This window comes from Onychostoma macrolepis, chromosome 03 (assembly GCF_012432095.1).
Source record: "Onychostoma macrolepis isolate SWU-2019 chromosome 03, ASM1243209v1, whole genome shotgun sequence".
NCBI classification, from domain to species: domain Eukaryota; kingdom Metazoa; phylum Chordata; class Actinopteri; order Cypriniformes; family Cyprinidae; genus Onychostoma; species Onychostoma macrolepis.
This window is the reverse complement of record NC_081157.1, coordinates 24,805,277-24,828,699: the sequence shown is the minus strand read 5'-3', so window position 1 is coordinate 24,828,699 and position 23,423 is coordinate 24,805,277.

The window sequence follows — 23,423 nt, the reverse complement described above, 5'->3', positions numbered from 1 at the left end:
CATACAGTGCAACCTGTGCAACCGATTGTGAACAAATTACTCTTATGAGCCGTTTATTTTTAGTGAATCAAAATTACAGGCTACAGTGCAACCAGGGCGAATGTTTCCCCAATTAATGAATCTTGTGAGCCAGTTCTTTTTAATGAATAAAAAAAACAAAGAAGTGACCAGGGAACTGAAATTCGAATGACCTTTACAAAGCGTTTTTAGTAAATCACTTATGAACCAGCAGGAGCGATTAATGAAATAAGGAGGACTACCAAAATTAATATAGCCGGCACTAATTTCATGTCTTACATATCATACTGGGCTTTTTTTAGTCATAAAAACACGTGTGCCATCTTAAGGCTGATTTATACTATTTGCACTATTTGTAGCTATTTGATAGAGGCTATTTACATTAAGTGAAAATCCTGCTATTTTAACATAGTGTAAATATAATCTATAGCTATTTGCACTTAGTGTAAATAGTATCTATCGCCAGCGGTGCCGCTATGGTTTCCAGACCCCCTGAACATCATTGACTCGGGCCCCCCAGCGATGGGGGTGGGGGTCACCCTCTGTTAAAAATGCGTCCTGGGCCCCCTCTCCCTTGCCGGGCCCTTGGAATCATCCTAACCTTCCCCCCGTTACGGCACCCCTGTCATTCGCTATAAGAAAATATGCTATTTTCTGCTATTAATACTACTTATTGAAAACAGTGGCAATTATCTGCACCTCAGTCTTATAGCATTAAAAAGAATAGCAAGTAATTAGATTTTACTCTCCTTACTATCTGCCACAGTGTGACACATACATGCTTTGTTGTCTGTCTTCTTCTAGTCAAATTTGCTTTAATGTAGTTCAAAAGCAGTAAAAACGTAAAGAGAAAAAACATACATGCCAATAAGTAAATGCTGGGAAGATTTTGTGTGTGTGTGTGTGTTTGTGTGTATTTAACAGTTGAAGAGGAAGAAACTTCAAATAGATATTAATCTGCTGTGACACTGACAAAAGAATTAGAATTAGAATGCTTTATTGTCATTGTACACAAAGTACAATGAAATTGCAGAGCTTCTGCACAAGTTGCTTGGTACATAATAAACAGAAAAATACTAAAAAGAAATCTACATTACACAAAGAGATGTACAATTACAATGTTTAAAGTAAGACAAAAGAATAAAGAGAATGAAATAGAAAAAATTGCTTGTATATAAAAATGAATAAATAGAAAGTAATAGTTGTTAAGATGATTATTGCACTGAAATGAGGTAGACTTCTGGCCTTCTGGAGTAAAAATATTACACAGTGCACTGAAGGAATGAGGATATAAAAACATTAACATTGCTCTAAAAAAGTGAAGATATTGCACTGGATATTGCACTACTCTCTCGGTAAAAAGAACGGGCAGCATTTAACAGTCATGAATTCCAGGTCTGGAGAGCAGTGACTGTCTATGATTTCACTGTTGTTTGACCAGTCGTTGTGTACACACACCACCCCCTCTGCTCTTACCAGAGTCTTTGTTTCTGCCCCAGCGATGGAGAGTGTGGCCCGCCAGCTGCACTGCTGTGTCGGGGGTCACAAGCTCAGGCAGAGCATGCTTAGTTTGAAAAGTAAGTAATTTTTTTAATCTTTTGGGATTGTAAAATGTTTTGCATTGGAAGGCAGATATGAATCTCTTTACTGATTGATGTGTCTTTGTGTGGGTATGTGTGTGTATAGAATTGTGAATTCAGGTTACCCAGATTCACAATGGCTAACCTTTTGCCAAAATAACAATTTACATCGATTATCCTGTTCAGAGGTTTACTTCATCATGGCCCTTAATGTAGTGTTTCCCTCCTGAGCACTAGTGAACATTTGCAGATGTGTATGAGTCCCTCAATCGTCCTCAGTGTGAAAAGATGGATCGCAAAATCAGGTGAATTTAAGCCTACAGTTTGACATCAACTGTATATTACAGTACATTACTGCAGTTTATTAGTTTATCTGAGTGGCTTTTCCATATTGATTTATTGTCATATTAAAATTGATATTTGTCATTTTTTTCTTTAATTTTGTGATATAGTGCTGCGAACTTTTACAATACTGTATACAGTAAGGCTCAGTATATATCGATGTGAAAGCTCTTTGATGTTTGCCTCACGTTATACCTACATGAACACATGCTGTAAATTGCTAGTATGTAATGTCTTCATTTTATTTAAAGTCTATGACCTCTTAATATAACATTCAGGTTTTACAGGTCAACCTTTAAAGACCTCTGCTCTACATGAATGATTACAGTTAGTACACAGATAAAAAGAATACCATCAATTACTATCAAACTCCTGAACATGCATCTCTTGAACAGCCATTCACCAGTGGCGTTCCGTCCATATAAGCTGCGAATGCGCCGCATACCCAGGCCGTCTGAGAGAATGAGTTCACGGGCTAATGAATATAAACATGATTATAAGTTGATCTCTTGTCATTTGAGATGTGACTTAAAGCTTAATGAAGTGTTGGGAATAAGTATGTAAAATTATTTATTTGAAAAAAAAATGGTCATTTTCTGTAAATGTACGTCAGTGAGACAGTAGGTGCGTTTACATGGAGCACTGTAATCGGTTTAAAAGTCCAATCCGAATGAAAATGCTCCATATAAACACCTCAATCGGAATAAAAATGCCCAAACCGAATGAAATTGTAATCGGTTTGAGAGGGGTGGGATAAACCTTTCTATAAACCGAACAAAATTAAAATCCTGCCATGTAAACACTTTAAACCGATTACTTTGCGTCTACGTCATCACGTCCAGAGGTCGGGTCGTCGGAACGTGAACGTGATGATGTCGGCAACGGTACATTCTGTGATTTGGGGACACCGACACTGCAGTAGAGACTGGGTAATAGTGGAGGTATAAAGTTAAAATTTCCATTATACAGTTAAAAACACATTAGAAAGGAGAACGCTTGCTGTGTGACAGACTATCTGCTCTCATGTCCGGAGTGAAAAACAGATCTGAAATGAAGTGCAATTTTCTGCTTTTCAGCTTAGAAACAACACAGTGATGATAGTGAAAGTAGCTCAATGAAAATAAACAACTTGACCAAAAGTTGCCTTTGTCATTTGTATTTGTATAGATGACAGATTCATAATTTCCGATCTGCTTGAATTTATACTTGCTCACGCCATGAATGTTGTACGAAACACGATTGTGATAAAGCAATGCTCCTTTGATTCATTGTTCAGCAACTCTTGGTAAGAAATCGTGTATTTGTTCCATTTAAGTACAGTACAACTTTGTAGTATCAGAGTACAATTAATCTCAGAGCTGCATTACAGAGGGGCGTATGATTTCTATTATCACGTTCTGGTCATATGACTGAGCGCTCGAATGAACGCAAGGGATTCAAATATTAACCGTTTATTCTAAGCAAGTGCAAACAGATATTAAAAATATTAACGTAAATATGGACGTTTTTTCCTCTGGTGACTTGTTTTTGTTGTCACTGTAGGCTATTAGCATATCCTAAAATCGAAAGCACAGGCACATGTAAACACCATATCGGATTAGATAAAGTCTCATGTAAACAGTTCATCGAATCTTTCAATCGGAATGATTTTAATCGGAATGACAAAAAAGTGTACATGTAAACGCACCTAGTGACGGAAGCTTCCGGGTAAACGGATTCTCCGCAGCTTTGGCGCCTCCGCTCTGTGGCTATGACTCCTCAGGATTGTAGCGCGTTCTCAGTAGGTGCGTTTACATGTACACTTTTTTGTCATTCCGATTAAAATCATTCCGATTGAAAGATTCGATGAACTGTTTACATGAGACGTTATCTAATCCGATATGGTGTTTACATGTGCCTGTGCTTGATTTTAGGATATGCTAATAGCCTACAGTGACAACAAAACAACTCACCAGAGGAAAACGCCCATATTTACGTTAATATTTTTAATATCTGTTTGCACTTGCTTAGAATAAACGGTTAATATTTGAATCCTTTATGCTCATTCGAGCGCCAGTCATATGACCAGAACGTGATAATAGAAATCATACGCCTCTGTAATGCAGCTCTGAGATTAATTGTACTCTGATACTACAAAGTTGTACTGTACTTAAATGGAACAAATACAATTTCTTACCAAGAGTTGCTGAACAATGAATCAAAGGAGCATTGCTTTATCACAATCGTGTTTCGTATAACATTCATGGCGTGAGCAAGTATAAATTCAAGCAGATCGGAAATTATGAATCTGTCATCTATACAAATACAATGACAAAGGCAACTTTTGGTCAAGTTGTTTATTTTCATTGAGCTACTTTCACTATCATCACTGTGTTGTTTCTAAGCTGAAAAGCAGAAAATTGCGCTCATTTCAGATCTGTTTTTCACTCGGACATGAGAGCAGATAGTCCGTCACACAGCAAGCGCTCTCCTTTCTAATGTGTTTTTAACTGTATAATGGAAATTTTAACTTTATACCTCCACTATTACCCAGTCTCTACTGCAGTGTCGGTGTCCCCAAATCACAGAATGTACCGCTGTCGACATCATCACGCTCACGCTCCGACGACCCGACCTCTGGACGTGATGACGACGCAAAGTAATCGGTTTAAAGTGTTTACATGGCAGGATTTTAATTTTGTTCGGTTTATAGAAAGGTTTATCCACCCTCTCAAACCGATTACAATTTCATTCGGTTTGGGCATTTTATTCGATTGAGGTGTTTATATGGAGCATTTTCATTCGGATTGGACTTTTAAACCGATTACAGTGCTCCATGTAAACGCACCTACTGTTTAGCTGGTAGACGACTGATTTCATGAGCGGGGTAAGCTGTCCGCGAAGCGCTCGCCCAAGCGGAAAAATGCGCTTTTGCTGCCAGATCTCGATTGCCGAAAATTACATTGTGTTTGATGCAAAACTAACCCGACGAAATCATATGAAAAATAAATAAATAAATAAAAACCATAACTGTATATTATCATGCTTTCTCAAGCAAAGCAAATTTTGAAAGTCCATTAAAAACATCTGGTCATAGACAATGTTGATGGCGTTATTGTCAACATGCCTAAGTAGTAAATAAAAAAATAAAAAAGTTTATAAAAATGTATACAAAATTTGAAATAATAACAAACATCAGGAAAAAAACAGGGTCCTTAATCTTAGCACTCAGCATACCCGGTTAAAAAAGTCACCGCTCGCCACTGCCATTCACATGTGCATATTTTTACACATCCTGTCGTTTTGACTGGTGTGTAACAATGTTGCATGCTAGTGTTCACTTGGTGAGAACTGTGGGTTGTGGTTACATTATAATGGGTTTTAAATTGGTTTTCAGTATGAACACATTAAGTAAAAAACTGAATTTTATAATATAGTGCTGCAAACCTTTACAATACTGTAGACAGTAAGGCTCAGAATCTATCGCCAGTGTAGTAAATGAGTTTCGTCCATAACTCATGTAGGAGATTTAACGCGGGTGCGGTTTGGGTCGTGGTTTTTATGTTAAACAGGTCGCCGTGACCATTGCAAATAAATATACAAGAACAGATTATTTATTTAGAATTACAAAAAAAGGAGATGACAACGGAACAGTAGAAGATGGAGTTCTTTCAATCTCTGCCACAGCCATATCACCCTGCAGCCCAAGGTTGCCCACTGAAGCTAAGCAGGGTTGAGCCTGGGCAGTACCTGGATGGGAGACCTCCTGGGAAAAGTAGGTTGCTGTTGTAAGAGGTGTTAATGAGGCCAGCAGGGGGTGCTCACCCTGTGGTCTGTGTGGGTCCTAATGTCCCAGTATAATGACAGGGGCACTATACTGTCAAAAAGCACCGTCCTGACTCTCTGTGGTCATTAAAAATCCCATGGCACTTCTCATAAAGAGTAGGGGTGTAACCCCAGTGTCCTGGCTAAATTGCCACCACTGGCCCTTGTCAGTCATAGCCTCCTAATAATCCCCATCCACTTGATTGGCTCTATGACTCTCTCTCCTCTCCACCTGTAGCTGGTGTGTGGTGAGCACACTGGCGCCGTTGTCCTGTGGCTGCCGTCGCATCATCCAGGTGGATGCTGCACACTGGTGGTGGTTGAGGAGAGACCATTCATGCATCATTCATTCATTCATTAAATCTCCACAAGGACTTGCACCATGGCAGAACAACATTGTTTGTCGCGGACAAACTAAGTGATTTATGCTATGTTGTACAATAAATGATAAACACTTGTTCTTTGTGTTGTTTTATTTTAAATAAGAAGGTGTAACAACATTAAAGTATATTAAGGTGCAAAAACACACTTAACTCAAATACATACAGGTTCGGCCAGACGAATCACAGCGCTTGCGGTCCAGATAGAATTGATGCGCTGTTACATTTTTGGAGAGGTGCACACTAGTTCTTCACTGGGGATCTGTCTCTGGGGCTGATCTAGTTGTCCTGTCCTAGTTTAGCCATTTGCAAAGTTTATGCTTTCAGTTTTTATCATGTTGTACTCACCACTGCTATAGTCTCATTCTTGCTTTCTTCTCTCTCCACTTCGTGTGGCTGGCCTGTCCACATATCCTCCTCACCATCACCATGCTCTGTCAGCTGAAAGTGTAATAAGCAGTTTGACAAAACAAATGACTAACAACACTGTACATAAGACATGATGCAGTAAATGAGTATTTGATCATTTATGGTTTAAATTTAAATTAATTTCACATCACATCACACTTGTTCATAATGAATACCTGCTCTGTTTCCATAGGATATGCTGCTGCTAGCACTTTTTCCTTTATCTAGTCTCAGACTGTGTCATCTTCCACTTTATGCTTAAACCTAGGATCCAGTGTAGTTGCCTCTTCAAGGAAGGATCTGACATCGACACTCTATGGAATGCAGATATCTAATTAGAATAATATGTCACACTTTATATTAGGTGTCTTTAACTACTATGTACTAACATTTACATTAATCATTTGATATTCTGTACTCATTGTGTACATACATGTTTTTACATTGTACTTATATTTTTAAAATACCTGCATGCAATTACAGCTGTAATGTAATTACATGTATAATTTAATTGTTGACCCCTCCCTTACACACCTTAGCCCACCTTTAAACCCACCCATTGACAATAGCAGCAAAAGTGATTTGCAAAACAATGTCAATCTCAACAAATTAGAATATGGTGACATGCCAATCAGCTAATCAACTCAAAACACCTGCAAAGGTTTCCTGAGCCTTCAAAATGGTCTCTCAGTTTGGTTCACAAGGCTACACAATCATGGGGAAGACTGCTGATCTGACAGTTGTCCAGAAGACAATCATTGACACCCTTCACAAGGAGGGTAAGCCACAAACATTCATTGCCAAAGAAGCTGGCTGTTCACAGAGTGCTGTATCCAAGCATGTTAACAGAAAGTTGAGTGGAAGGAAAAAGTGTGGAAGAAAAAGATGCACAACCAACCGAGAGAACCGCAGCCTAATGAGGATTGTCAAGCAAAATCGATTCAAGAATTTGGGTGAACTTCACAAGGAATGGACTGAGGCTGGGGTCAAGGCATCAAGAGCCACCACACACAGACGTGTCAAGGAATTTGGCTACAGTTGTCATATTCCTCTTGTTAAGCCACTCCTGAACTACAGACAACATCAGAGGCGTCTTACCTGGGCTAAGGAGAAGAAGAACTGGACTGTTGCCCAGTGGTCTAAAGTCCTCTTTTCAGATGGGAGCAAGTTTTGTATTTCATTTGGAAACCAAGGTCCTAGAGTCTGGAGGAAGGGTGGAGAAGCTCATAGCCCAAGTTGCTTGAAGTCCAGTGTTAAGTATCCACAGTCTGTGATGATTTGGGGTGCAATGTCATCTGCTGGTGTTGGTCCATTGTGTTTTTTGAAAACCAAAGTCACTGTACCCATTTACCAAGAAATTTTGGAGCACTTCATGCTTCCTTCTGCTGACCAGCTTTTTAAAGATGCTGATTTCATTTTCCAGCAGGATTTGGCACCTGCCCACACTGCCAAAAGCACCAAAAGTTGGTTAAATGACCATGGTGTTGGTGTGCTTGACTGGCCAGCAAACTCACCAGACCTGAACCCCATAGAGAATCTATGGAGTATTGTCAAGAGGAAAATGAGAAACAAGAGACCAAAAAATGCAGATGAGCTGAAGGCCACTGTCAAAGAAACCTGGGCTTCCATACCACCTCAGCAGTGCCACAAACTGATCACCTCCATGCCACGCCGAATTGAGGCAGTAATTAAAGCAAAAGGAGCCGCTACCAAGTATTGAGTGCATATACAGTAAATGAACATACTTTCCAGAAGGCTAACAATTCACTAAAAATGTTTTTTTATTTATGATTTTTGGTGGGTTTTTGTTAAATGTGAGCCAAAATCATCACAATTAAAAGAACCAAAGACTTCAGTCTGTGTGCATTGAATTTATTTAATACACGAGTTTCACAATTTGAGTTGAATTACTGAAATAAATGAACTCCACAACATTCTAATTTATTGAGATGCACATGTACATTGTATTTTTTATTTTTTTTTTACTATTTTTCAAAAGTAAAATTATATAAAGACACCTAATATAAAGTGTGAGCAAATAATAAAACATAGCACAATTATTTTTATAAGTGATATTCATTTTAATTAAGTAACATGGACCACAACACAACACTGTGCTCAAAAGCTGTCATATACCTGTCCCTCTCCATTGGTTTTCTTAGGCATTGATCCAAAGAGTCTGCTTAAATCGCAGCTGGAAGGAACCTCTCAAACATAAGATAAAGAGAGTTCCAGCGAGTTCGGACATCGAGAGGGAGGGAGTTCTGAGGCAGGTCTACAACACAGACAGTTATGATAACTTTGTTACTAACACCTACACATTGTTATCAAATATTCATTAATTAATGTTATTAACTTGATGATGATGAGTAATGAGTAAAGTCTTACTCAGAATCTGTTGCTTCTCTCAGAACACAGTCTTGGCCATTGTTGGCCTCTTCATCCACACAATCGCATCCCGGATCTTTGATGTCCATTTTGCCACTGAGGTAACTGCGTACACACTTTGAGCCCCAAGATTAAGCGTGTGTGCAAAGCAGCCTATTTTAATGAGGTGAAGCTTGTGTACTGCCACATTTATATTAGATGTGTGATCCACTGTAATAACTGAAACTCTGCTCTTTTCCCCAAACTCATATAAAATGCCCCCAATTTCTTCTGCTACCACTGCCCCTGATTGTGCTCTGTACATGGATTTTGTTTCAAGGACTTTCTGATAAATTTATCCTTAGTGATATAATGTGATGTAACTGTAATGTAATGGTCCTGGCAAATGCTTGTCCAGCAATCACTGGTAACTGCGATTCTGCTGACATTTTCCAATTCTGATTTTATTTTTTTATTTTGTTGTACCAGGCTGGAATCAAATGATTGGACAGAGTATCCCTGCAGGGTGGGTTGTATTTGGGATTTAAGGCCTTGTTCATCTCCCTGAAAAGAAAATTTACACTTAAAATACTACACCTACCTAATCATAGTTTACTGTGTAATATAGAGTTCTGAGAACCTAATCAAGATTGTATTTTGCATACTTAAATGAAGGTGACTCAACCGTAGCAAAAGGATGTAATCCCTTCACCACAAATCTTGTCACCGCCCTGTGATATCCACTTTCTCCTTGCTCATCTTGCCCTTCATGGCTAATAAAGATATTGAATACATTACTACTCCACTGGGTGGCAAGAAGTGACTGTTTAAAAATGATTTTTTCATAGAATCATTCATTCAAGGGTCGATCAAAACGGTGGATCATTTATGAATACATTTTTGAAAAATTGATTGTCAGTTTATCCAGAATTATGTGGCTTGAATGTCTTTTCATCTGTGTTTCGTACCTGAGTATGAGTCGCTGCTATTGCTAATATTAGCTGTATCTGGTGTGTTGCCGCAGGACTTATGGCTGGGAGAGTTAAACGTGGTGTATTCCTTCATATTAATGCTGTTGAAGCAAATGTTTCATCATATTAGAGGTATTTCCTCCCTTGCACGAAATATCTTTCACATATATTGCATTTGGAAATGCTATCATCTTTTTTCACAAAGTTTGCTGCGGTCAGTCATAGTGCCGGTTGTAATGAACTGTGCATGTGCGTAATGAGATAATGTCCTTGTCACAGGTCCTGGCAGATAGATACAACTGTAAAATGCTGTCACTGCTGTTCGCCATCCGAGAATGACTGAAAAGGTCAGGAATCGATAAACGGAATCAAAATGTGTGCATCGTATCGAATCCCCGGTTCTTTGAAATTTGAATGAATGAATGAATGAGGCATTTATATAGTGCTTTATTGTGTATTGCTGTACACCCAAAGCGCTTTACAATCATGTGGGGGGTCTCTCCTCAACCACACACCAGCTGCAGGTGGAGAGGAGAGAGAGTGATGGAGCCAATTCAATGAATGGGGATTACTAGGAGGCCGTTATTGACAAGGCGCAGTGGAGGGAATTTGGCCAGGACACCGGGGTTACACCCCTACTCTTTTAGGAGAAGTGCCATGGAATTTGTAATGACCACAGAGAGTCAGGACCTCAGTTTAACGTCTCATCCAAAGGACGGTGCTTGTTGACGGTATAGTTGTGGTGGGTTTGTTTCTGCGTTGTGTGTGTTGTTGATAAAAGAGACTCCACATGATGATGCAGCTGTCATGTGGTTTACTTTCGGCTTCTCAGTTTCTGCATTAAAACATAACACACACCATCAGACAGAAAAAGGAGAATCTCAGGTCTAGCCGTGCCTCTCATCGCCATGACATCCCGCAAAAGAGAGCGAGTGCATTACTACATACATTGACAAGAACTATGATAATATAATGTTAAGAAAAAGGGAAATACAGAAAAAGAATACAATACTATAATAATCCATTTACATACCTACATTAAAACATAACAGACACCATCAGACAGAAAAAGGAGAATCTCAGTGCCTGTCAATCATTACAATAGTTTTCCAAAGTATATTCATTTAACAGGAAATGCATTCAAACTTCTCATGGATCATTAAAAGTAAACAGATATAACTTCAATCAATCATAAATTTATAACTCATAACACAGATGAAACTTTTAAACTATTTTACCAAAAAATGCATCATTAAATAACGAAACTCAGTAGCATAATGCACGTGTAATGGTGGCCGTTACACAAATTCATACTCTGAATAAACATACTCTTACAACGTTCATAACTTGAATTACTGATCTTTCAATAAAGAAAGGGTAACAAACAAACACATTTCACACAGAAATTCCATAAACAATGACTAATTAACAATAGTTAAGCACTTTTCTGAAGAGCTAATAAAAACACACCTCTCATCGCCATGACATCCCGCGAAAGAGAGCGAGTTACCGGAAAATACATCAGCTCTATCCTTGCACTTACTCACGACCAGTGTTGGGCACGTTACTTTGAAAAAGTAATTAGTTATAGTTACTAGTTACTTCTCACAAATAGTAACTGAATTAGTAACTGAGTTACATCATTATAAAAGTAACTAATTAACAGGGAAAGTAACTATTGCGTTACTTTTTTTTTATTTTTAAATGTTCACATATGTCAAATAACTTGGATGCCCCCAATATTAAATGAATGAAATGGACACTAAATAGAATAAATTATTATTATAAAACATTGTACACTAATCTATTTTAATATTTCTGTGGGACAATGTGAGAGACACCTATCAAATTCAATATATTATTGTAAATAGTATCAACCAATTATATATATAAAGCTTATGTTTGTAAAATGGCACAGATTTTTTTTTTTAAATATCTGACATAGCATCAGTCAATTTTAAATTTGAGCGAGCGTTGAGCGATTTCACCGGAGCGGGGTGAAATAGTAGGTGAGCGGGGAGCGGAATTGAGTGGAGCGGTCTGGTGCGACTTTGAGCGGTGGAACGGGGGAGCGAAAACCCACGTGAGCGGGGAGCGGAAATTCTGACCGCTCAGCTCTGCTCACATGCTCTAGTACTGAGGTGCTAAACCATTCAGGGCATTATAAGTAATTAGCAAGATTTTAAAATCTATACGATGTTTAATAGGTAGCCAATGCAGTGTTGACAGAATTGGGCTAATACCGCCTCCACCTGGCAGGGCAAACTGTGTCTCCACTCCTGGGCCTGTAGGTACTCGTCTGGTCTATCCGGCGATGCTTATGCCATCTTTGGAGAAGCTGCCTCTGCCTTACACACTACGGCATTACTGCAGGTCCATCAGGCTAAAGCACTGAGGGACCTGCACAAGGGTGGTCACGATTCAGAAGTTTACATTTGCATTTACATTTATTCATTTTGCTGACGCTTTTATCCAAAGCAACTTACAATTGGGCAATACATCAAGCGATTCATCTTAGAGAGGCAAACAGACACAGGAAGTGCTTGTAATACCAAGTTTCAGGCATTGTTCAAATAAGTACAAGCTAGAAAGGGAAGGAATAAATAAAGAGAAGACAAAGTTTTTTGTTTTTTTAATTTAGGATGAAGTCATGTAGTGTCGAAAGAGCCCAGCCTGCTCATCGCCGAGGGCAGCCCCCTGCGTCCACCCCCGCTCCCGTACCGCAGCAGTGCCCCACCCATTCAGGCCACCGTTAAATCTTGTGTTAAGCGGAAGAGCAAGAGGCCCCAGGACGGGCGACCCAGAGAGGGAGGGAACTGCTCTTCGGGAAATTTGAATGCACCTCTCCCTCCCCTCAGAGGAGAGCCGGGTGGAGAATATTTTATCTCTGGTCGCAGACAGACCAAACCCAGACCACACTCATCCTCCTCTGTTGCCAGCAGGCAGCAGAGGGCGGTTCGAGAGCGTCATCAAAGGCCCTACTTACGCACCCTCTGCCCAACTGTAGAACCAGGTAAGCGTTGCACTTCACACTCAGACTCCGCTTCGGACCACCCACTAGTCGCCCAAGCCAAATCCCTGCGCTCTCTTCGCTGGCCCACTGCGGGTACATCGGCAGTTCTGTTGGTGCCGCTTGTACTATATCTGGGAGCCTGGCTAGCGCTGCCCAGTCCGTCTCGCTGGCTCCTTCAGACCATCAGACTCGGCTATGCGATTCAGTTCGCCCGACTTTCCCACAAGTTCAGGGACATCCACTTCACTTCAGTGAAGGCAGCCAATGCCACTGTCTTGCATGCAGAGATCACAGTCCTACTGGTGAAGGATACAATAGAACCAGTCCCTCCAGCCGATATGAAGACGGAGTTTTACAGCCCTTACTTCATTGTACCCAAGAAAGGCAGTGGGTTACGACCGATCTTGGACCTGCGTGTCTTGAATCAGGCCCTTCACAAGCTACCGTTCAAGATGCTCACGCAGAAATGTATATTCGGATGCATCAGTCCCCGAGATTGGTTTGCAGAGATTGACCTGAAGGATGCATACTTTCATGTTTCGATCCCTCTGCGCCACAGACCATTCCTGTGGTTCATGTTAGAAGGACGAGCATATCAGTACAAGGTCCCTTTGGGGTGTCCCTGTCGCCCCCCGTGTCTTCACGAAAATTGCGGAGGCAGCCCTCATTCCCCTGAGAGAGCAGGGCATTCGCATTCTCAACTACCTTGATGACTGGCGTATACTAGCTCAGTGTCAGGATCAGTTGTGCGAACACAGGGACTTGGTGCTCTTTCACCTCAGCCGGTTGGGCCTTCGAATCAACTGGGAAAAGAGAAAACTCTCCCCGATGCAACTATCTTTTCTCGGTATGGATTTGCATTCAGGCAAACAGACAGCACGCCTCAAGAAGGAACATGTGCAGTCAGTGTTGAACTGCTTGAATATGTTCAAAAGCCAGACGGCGATCCCACTGAAACAGTTTCAGAGGCTCCTGGGGCATATGGCAGCTGCAGCGGCAGTCACGCCTCTGGGGCTGCTTCATATGAGACCGCTCAACTCTGGCTCCATGGCCGAGTCCCGAGGTGGAAGTGGCAGCGTGGCACTCACCGGGTCCAAGTTACACTGGCCTGCCACCAAACCTTCACCCCATGTTCAGACCTTGCATTTCTCTGAGCAGGTGTGCCCCTAGAACAGGTTTCCAGGCATGCTGTGGTTTACACGGATGCCTGTACCACCGGGGGGCCACGCATGATGGGCATGCAGTGTCGGGGGTATGGACAGGCCCCTAATTGCACTGGCACATCAACTGACTAGTTGTTAGCAGTGCGCCTTGCCTTGAACCATCTCAGAGGGTGTTTACTAGGTAAGCACAGGGGCGGACTTAGCGATTTGGGGGCCCTAAGCAAATTCCAGGTATGGGGCCCTCATACAATAACTATGTCCTTTTATGCTTAACCCTTATTTTGTTTGCTTGCTCTAGTTTATAGTTTATTTGTACCGTCACAACCAGTAATTTGTCAACCTGATGCTGTTCTAAAGCCAAATTTGGCTACCTTATTTTTTGAGATTACAAATGAAGACATTATCCAAAAAAAAAAAAAAAAAAGTTGCACTTGTCCATTTAATAAATTGTAAACCATTTCAATCTTTTTACAAACATAAAATTATCCCAGGCAACTCATTATATATTCCAAGTGTTCTGAAGGCATACTGTAGGCTTTGCCGAGAAAAACATCGAAAATGAAAATGAATCTCCAGTCATTGCATTCGTGCATATATACAAGTACGCAGCAGTTCACGCCCTGTGCGCCTAGGAGAAGCACACAAGAGAGTCATTTTGAAACATCAAGATAAATAAAATAGTGACTTGAAACACAATACTTTCTTTACTGAGGTGAATATCTCTGTTCTGAGACAGTCAGACAGCCTAGAATGCGCGCAAAGAGCGCTTTCTCATAATCACTATAGCTGTCTCTCACTTCAATTCATTGCGATCTCACGACGTTCCGTTAATAAGCTCTACACTGCACAATGAATCTCTTATTTACATCGTATCTACACTTTGTTATAATGAGATGATCCCCGAACTTGCAGAACTCGCAGCACTTGACAAAAACTCGGCATTTTGATCACTAAGTGGATTCTAACTTAAACACTTCTGGTCACTGCGTTCAAGAAATCAGCGCACATGTCTGTGAACGGCTACACTGCTCAATGCTGCAGATATGTTTCGCCAATATCAGATGGGGCCCCCTGATTCCACGGGGCCCTAAGCGGCCGCTTACCTCGCTTATTGGTTAAATCCGCCCCTGAGTAAGCATGTGCTGGTTCGAACAGACAACACTGCGACCGTAGCATACATCAACCGACAAGGTAGTCTGCGCTCCCGTCGTATGTCGCAACTCGCCCACCGCCTCCTCCTCTGGAGTCAGAAGCATCTGAGGTCACTTCGTGCCATTCATATTCCGGGCCTTCGCAACCGTATGGCCGATGAGCTGTCACGAGATGCACTCCCTGGAGAATGGAGACTCCATCCCTGTTTCCGAGACGCTCATGCCAGTTTCACACCGCACACGTAAGCAAATTGTAAGCAGCGCATATTTTTTTTCCGGCGCCTATGTTAACAGATTAGAGTATTCACACCGTGGCAGTACGTAGCAAGAGCACATAGCAGGAGCAGAGCAGAAGCAGCAGTTTGTTTCGGCTCCAAGTCTATTTTTGCTGCGCCGCTTACACTAAATTAAAGCCACAGTGTATTGGTCTTGTTAAAAATTGACCTGATTAACATGAACACATTTCACCATAAAATCATGTAAGCGAGGTGTTTTGTGTTTCACAATCACCATATGAACAAATAAAATGCACGAAAACACATCACTTCTAGGAGTTTTTGCTCAAACTTCAAAGGCATGTTTAAATTAATAAAACTAGAGGCAATTGTTAACTTTAAGATTACTTTTTATCATGTGAACTACCTATATACAGCATGTTATTTACATTTGTGTGGGACAGAGAGGGACACGGTCGCATCGTAGCAGAGTATGCTGGCCATATCATAAGTCAAAGCACATGGCACACAGTGTTTGGAGGAGAACACTTGAAAATGCAATAGAATTGACGATACTCATCTGTATTTTCAGTACACAAGCCACGGTTCAGCTGCATGTGACAAACGCTGCCAGCATAAAAGCACAATGGGTGCGCGCTGGTCACGCTCGGCATGCGCACAGTTTCTGTGCTGCCTCCGCACTGCTTGCGCATACAGAGTGAAACAGGCATCAGATACACCTGTTTGCCTCTCCAGAGACCTCTCACTCCCAGTTGTTTTACTCCCTGACTGAGGGAACACTCAGCACGGACACACTGGCACACAGCTGGCCGCGGGGCCTGCGCAAATATGCATTCCCTCAGTGAGCCTGTGCAAGATCAGGGAGGAGGAGGAGAAGGTCCAGTTTGTGGCGCCATAATGGCCCAATCGGACCTGGTTCCCAGAACTTATGTTCCTCACGACAGCTCCTCCCTGGCAGATTCCTATGAGGAAGGATCTACTGACTCAGAGACAGGACACCCTGTGGCACCCGCATCCAGACCTCTGAAAACTTCTTGTCTGGCCCCTGGATGGGACACGGAGGTTCTAGGTGACCTACCTCAAGAGGCTGACGCCTTGAAGTGGAATCTGTTCGTTGAGTGGTGTTCTTCTCACCGAGAGGACAGCTGGAGATGCCCAATCAGAGCCGTGCTTTCCTTTCTGCAGCAGGGGTTGGAGCGAAGGCTGTCTCCCTCCACCCTTAAAGTCTATGTTGCTGCGATTGCTGCTAATCACGACCCCGTGGAAGGGAAGTCAGTAGGGAAGCATGACCTGGTCATCAGGTTCCTTAGGGCAGTGGTTCTCAATTCCAGTCCTGGGGGCCCCCTGCTCTGCACATTTTGCATGTCTCCTTTACTTAACACACCTGATTGAGATCATCAGCTCGTTAGTTCAGTTCATGATCTCTCTCTAACGAGCTGATGATCTCAATCAGGTGTGTTAAGTAAGGGAGACATGCAAAATGTGCAGAGCAGGGGGCCCCCAGGACTGGAATTGAGAACCACTGCCTTAGGGGGACGAGAAGGCAGAATCCTCCCCGGCCCCCCTCTATACCCTCTTGGGACCTGTCTCTAGTGCTCAGACCACTACAGCAGGGCCCATTTGAGCCTTTGCACTCAGTCGAGCTGAAGTTTCTGTCAATGAAAACTCTGCTCCTGCTTGCACCAAGAGGTAGGGGACCTGCATGCATTTTAGGTCAACGGATCATGCCTAGAGTTTGGGCCGGCAGGTAACCCTGAGGCCCCGGACCGGCTATGTGCCCAAGGTTTCTACTACTCCCTTCAGGAATCAGGTAGTGAATCTGTAAGCGCTGCCCCTAGAGGAGGTAGACCCAGCCCTAGCTTTGCTCTGTCCCCTCCGAGCCTTGAGATGGTACATGGACCGGACACAAAGCCTCAGGACCTTAGTTCAGCTCTTTGTCTGTTTCAGGCGCCAGCAGAAGGGGAATGCCGTCTCGAAGCAGAAGATGGCCCACTGGATAGTGGATGTCATCACCCTGGCTTATCAGGCACATGGTGTGCCCTGCCCATTCAGGTTGCGAGCCCACTCCACTAGGAGTGTTGCATCCTCCTGGGCATTGGCTCGTGGCACCTCACTGACAGATTTTTGTAGAGCTGCAGGCTGGGCGACCCTCAACACCATGTGGCGGAGCGTCCAGTGCCAGGCCCTCACTCGATGAATCCGTGAAAACCGGTAGAGGGCTGGGTTCCATATAGAGTGACCTAATTGGATCCCATATGTGTAAATTACACGAGACCTCCTTCAGGAAGGATGGGGCTTCCGCAGTGCTCTCATTATAACGTTATGTTTATGACAGTAGTTATTAAAGGGGTCATATGATGGGATTTCAAGTTTTCCTTTCTCTTTGGAGTCTTACAAGCTGTTTGCATAGATGAGATCCCTAAAGTTGCAAAGACTAAAGTCTCAAACCCAAAGAGATATTCTTTATAAAAGTTAAGACTTGTCCATGCCCCCCTAAAATGGCTCATTCAAACACGCCCCCACGTCTACGTCACGATGTGGAAATATTTGCGTAATGCCGCCCAAATGTTCACGCAAAGGTTTCAGTAACCGCAGTTAGTGTTGATGCAGCCATGTCAGGGAGACACTGTGTGTTTCTATGCGAAAGCAAAAGCACTTTATTTGGCCTTCCGAAAGCAGATGCAATTAGGAGTTATTGGTTAAGATTTGTTTACAACACAACAGCACAACCCAAATGTTTGAATTTGTGCAACGCATTTTATGGACGACAGTTTCGTGAACCTAGTAGAGTACAAGGCTGGCTATGCAAAAAGGCTATTTCTAAAAAAAAAAAAAGTCAATTCTGACTTTATTAAGACAATCTGGTGCTTCTGAATCAGCGACTGTAAGTATGTTTTGTTATTAGTTCAAGTATTTGCTATTGACTATTCAAATGCGGCGTTTTGCGAGTAAGGCGTCGTGTGTGTGTGTTTGAGGGGAACAGGGTCACATCACAGCGGAGTGTACAGCCCCGTCAGAAGTCGTCTTAACTGCGGCTTGTGTACTGCAAATACATACGAGCATCATCACTGTGTCTGTCACTCGACTCTGTTCCCCTCTCGGGCTTGAACTGATTAAATAACTTGAAAGCTGAAGTTCGCAATTATGGTAAGTGGCGTTACATTTCCGACGCGTGCTTGTGGTGTTCGGCCAATCACAATGCACTGGGTCAGTTGGCCAATCAGAGCAGACTGCACTTGTTGGAAGGAGGGGCTTTGTAGAAATTTGAGAGAGGCGGGGCATAGATGAACTACAATTATTTACAGTATTTGAAAAAATAATGTGTTTTTTGAACATTAAAACATATTCTGTTACACTAAATACACTAAATAATGATCTTTAAAATAGCATCATATGACCATTTTAATGTTCTGCTGAAGATGACCAGTAGAATGAAGCATATGATAGTTTTTAATCAATGGGATTTAACTCATTTATATCATATAGAATACGCTTTGTTATTTAGGCTATACAACATAATGTTAATATTATGACTTAAAGGCTATCTGAACAAAATGCCCTGAATGCACAAGAACGTGTCTGCGCGGCTCTGAATGAAGTCCTTTTGTGGATGCGTTCTTCACGCAAAAACGTGCAGAAACACGGCAACTAAACTCTAAAAATTCACAACGTTTTATTATAATAGTGTTCTCATTATAATGTTATGCCAGTCATAGTTATTAATATTCTGCATTGTTGTTTGTCCTGCTCGCGCTGAAGAGATAATCACCGTACCTCAACCAGTTGCATCTTATACGAGATAGATAATAAATACACGATATATAAACCGGCTGAAATGTTTTGCAATCACTTGAACCCTACCTGATCAAAAAATTCCAGTCTTTCACTCTGCCTGTGTCAGTTTGAGTCTTGTTAAAGTTTTAAATCGATCCCTGCCGCCAAGATGCTCCTCTGTCAGTCTCGGATTATGGAAAATTAAACTTAAATCTATGGGTGGTTGGATTTATTCACGCACATTAAAATATTTATTTAAATGGTTCATCGGATGCAAAATTCACTTTTCAAGTTGTTTGAACATAAGTGTGTGTTGGAAGTGTCTGTACACATCCAACCTAGAATTATAAAAATCCACCCAGTGTTTTTTTTTAAATCCTTATTTAAAATCCCCTTTCTCAAATCAGGCTGTTCTGAGAGCCCTGTCAGAATGACATTGTTCTGCACAGGCCGCTCCTACGATTGTTGATCGGCAAGGCCGTCTTACCTTAGACCCGCCCTGAGTGAGCTGAGTGAGCTGTAAACAGTCCGACCGCCATTGTGTTGACTCCAGTGCAGGGGAAGACAAGATGTCTCAGATTAAGCAATTGAGATGCTTTGTTGTTGGATGTAATAATGAATATAGCAGTCGTCATTTACTCCCTACATCTGAGCTGCTGAAGACGCAGAGGATTAACTTTACTTTTGCTTTGAAGTGAATGTGCCGATCCCCAATCTGCCTAAATGCGTAAATGTTCGCGCGAATCATTCGTGATCCAGCCTCACCTACAGAAGAAGTGAGTATAAGGGTTTTTTATGAATCTTTGCAAATCGCCTTTCCTAATAATGTGTTAGTTAGCCAGTTCCGCGGCTAAAGTAAACAGTACTGCTCGTCACCCCACGAAAGAGAGGGGCGGTGTCAGCAGAGCTCATTAGCATTTAAAGCAACATGGACTAACGGCTTGCGGACAGAGCTGATTTTGACATGGTAAAAAAGGTGTTTCTATGTGAAATCAGACATTTTAGCACACCCATATTGCCAAAATGGCATGATCATAACACCTCAGTGAATATTAGACTGTGAGATTGGTTGTCGAATCAGGCTCCTCCTATCGAAGCATCGAATCTTCGACCTATTCGGGGTCACCCCTAATTCAAAGTAGAACATTTTTGGTACAGGTCGTTCGGTTCGGTACGCATGTGTACCAAACAAATCATTCCATTTTTTCAGGAAATTCAGACAATAAATGCCGTTTTGGTGCTCTTTGATGTGGCGCGACAAATCTCTGTATAGAAGCCTTGTCAGCGCAGAGCGCGAGTGAGCACGTTGGTGCGATCATCTCTTTCCTCTTTATTACTAGTTTTAACGTGAAATAAACATTAATGGACATCTCTCGTAATCGCTCAATCCGTGTTTCAATCGCGGAAAGAAGTCAACAAAACAACTTGTAAACAAAATGTCACGTCCAGCATTTCATTTACCTCAGGCAAGTCATCAGTGTCCACAGCTCATTATTTGCTAGAGAAATGAAGTCTGGTGAAGAGCATTTTGAGAAAGATTAGGCTACAGGTGCATCTCAAAAAAATTGAATATCATGAAAAGTTCTTTGTTTTTTGTAGCATATTTCAAAAAGTGAAACTTTCTTATATTTTAAGTTCATTACATGTAAAGTAAAACATTTAAAAAGTTTTTTATTTTGTATTTTTTATTTTGATGATTAGAGCTTACAGCTCATGAAAGTCAAAAATCCAGTATCTCAAAATATTAGAATATTTCCTAAGATCAATAAAAATAAAGGATTTGCAAAACAGTAAAGTTCAAGTTCTTTGAAGTATGTTCATTTATGCACTCAATACTTGGTCGGGGCTCCTTTAGCACAAATGACAGCATCAGTGAGGTGTGGCATGGAAGCAATCATCCTGTGGCACTGCTGAGGCACTAATGAGCATTCAGCTCGTCTGTATTGTTGGATCGACTGTTTCTCATCTTTCTCTTGTAAATATCCCATAGATTCCATATGGGGTTCAGGTCAGGCATGTTGGCTGGCCAGTCAAGCACAGTAATATTATGGTCAGCAAGCCACTTGGAAGTGGTTTTGGCACTGTGGGCAGGTGCTAAAGTCCTGCTGGAAAAGGAAATCAGTGTCTCCATAAAGCTTGTCAGCAGATGGAAGCATAAAGTGCTCCAAAATCTCCTGGTAGACGGCTGCATTGACTTTGGACTTGATAAAACACAATGGACCAACACCAGCAGACGTCACGGTACCCCAAATCATCACTGACTTCAGAAACTTCACACTGGACTTCAAGCAGCTTGGATTCTTTGCCTCTCCAGTCTACCTCCAGACTCAAGACCTTGATTTTCAAATGAAATGCAAAATTTACTTTTATCTGAAAAGAGGACTTTGGACCACTGAGCAACATTCCAGTTCTTTTTCTCCTTAGCCCAGGTAAGATGGTAGCCCTTTTCCTGAAGACGTCTGAGCGTGGTGACTCTTGATGCACTGACTCCAGCTTCAGTTCTCTCCTTGTGAAGCTCTCCCAAGTGTTTGAATTGGCTTTGCTTGACAGTATTCTCAAGCTTGCGGTCATCCCTGTTGCTTGTGCACCTTTTCCTACCCAATTTCTTCCTTCCAGTCAACTTTGCATTTAATATGCTTTGATACAGCACTCTATGAACAGCCACCCCTTTCAGTAATTACCCTCTTTGTGTAGGGTGTCAATGATTGTCTTCTGGACCATTGCCAAGTCAGAAGTCTTTGTGGTTTCAACTTTCATGAGCTGTAAGCTCTAATCATCAAAATTAAAAGAAAAAAAGAAAACAACAACAACAACAACAAAACCGTTTGAAAAGTTTTACTTTACATGTAATGAATCTAGAATATATGAAAGTTTCACTTTTTGAAACAAGCTACCAAAAAAAAAAAAAAAAATTTTCACTATATTCTAATTTTTGAGATGCACCTGTATATAACCTACTTCATTATATTTTACTTTACCTGTTAGTGATGTCTAACCCTGTCTAACTCCAACCCTTTTCCTGGAGATCTACCTTTCTGCAGAGTTTAGCTCCAACCCTGATCAAACACAACTAAACCAACTAATTAGGATCTGAAAGAGCACTTGATAATTACAGACAGGTGTGTGTGATCAGGGTTGGAACTGAACTCTGCAGGGAGGCAGATCTCCAGGAACATGGTTGGGCACCCCTGATTTAATGTATGTTTAGATAAATCTTTTATATGAAAGCCACTGAGTAAATTATTGTATTTTAACAATAAATACACATTTTAGCCTAGAATTTAGAAGTTAGTTTATAAACTGCATTATGTGCAGTTTACATGTTTGCATATACATTTTTAATTTGTGTGTTAATTTTTATATTTAAAAATAAATAGTAATTAAATTTAAGTTTGGGCTCTGTTGTTAGTTGTAAACTTATAGTAATGTAAAAGAGCTCCCTATAGTTTAGAGTAGGAGCTGAGGTAGATTTTTATCCCTGGGAAAACTTTAATTGTAATTTAATTTATAAAAAATAAAATAATAAATTGTTCAGTAAAAATGTTTTTTTCCTCCTGCTGTACTCAAACCATACCGAACTGTGTACGTACATACCGAAGTACGTACCGAACCATCATGTTTGTGTACCGGTACACCCCTAGTTCCCAGTGTTATCCAATCTCACTGTGTGGGTAGTGCTAAGACAACAGTGACAGGCCTTCCTAGTGCAAGCCCTGGCCTACACTCCAATGGGAGGTACAGGAGTCTCACACTAGAAGGGGCAGTGCCGTGGCGCTTTGGTAGGGATCCCAATTCGTCGGTAATCCCGACGTGATGTCAAGAGTGACCAACTGAAAGGGAACATCTCAGTTATGTATGTAACCCTCGTCCCCTGAAAGAGGGAACAGAGACGTCACGTCCCGTCGCCACGTCTGCTGTACCACCTCTGAGCGGCGGGGTCACCGGCTCGGTTTTATTGGTTGGTTACAGCAAACACACCATGCAATGATCATGCTGTATCGTAAGCTATCTTTGGTCACAAGACTGTGACAAAGGCCATCTTTGAACCTCTGTATGACACGGGATCACCAAGGAGCCATGATCACAGAAATCGCCACGATCATTTCACAATGCCAATCTTTCGTCCGGGACAGCTGAAAATCGTGCAGTGTTTTTAGGGCTTAAGCGAGATCCCAATTCGTCGGTAATCCCGACGTGACATCTCCGTTCCCTTCTT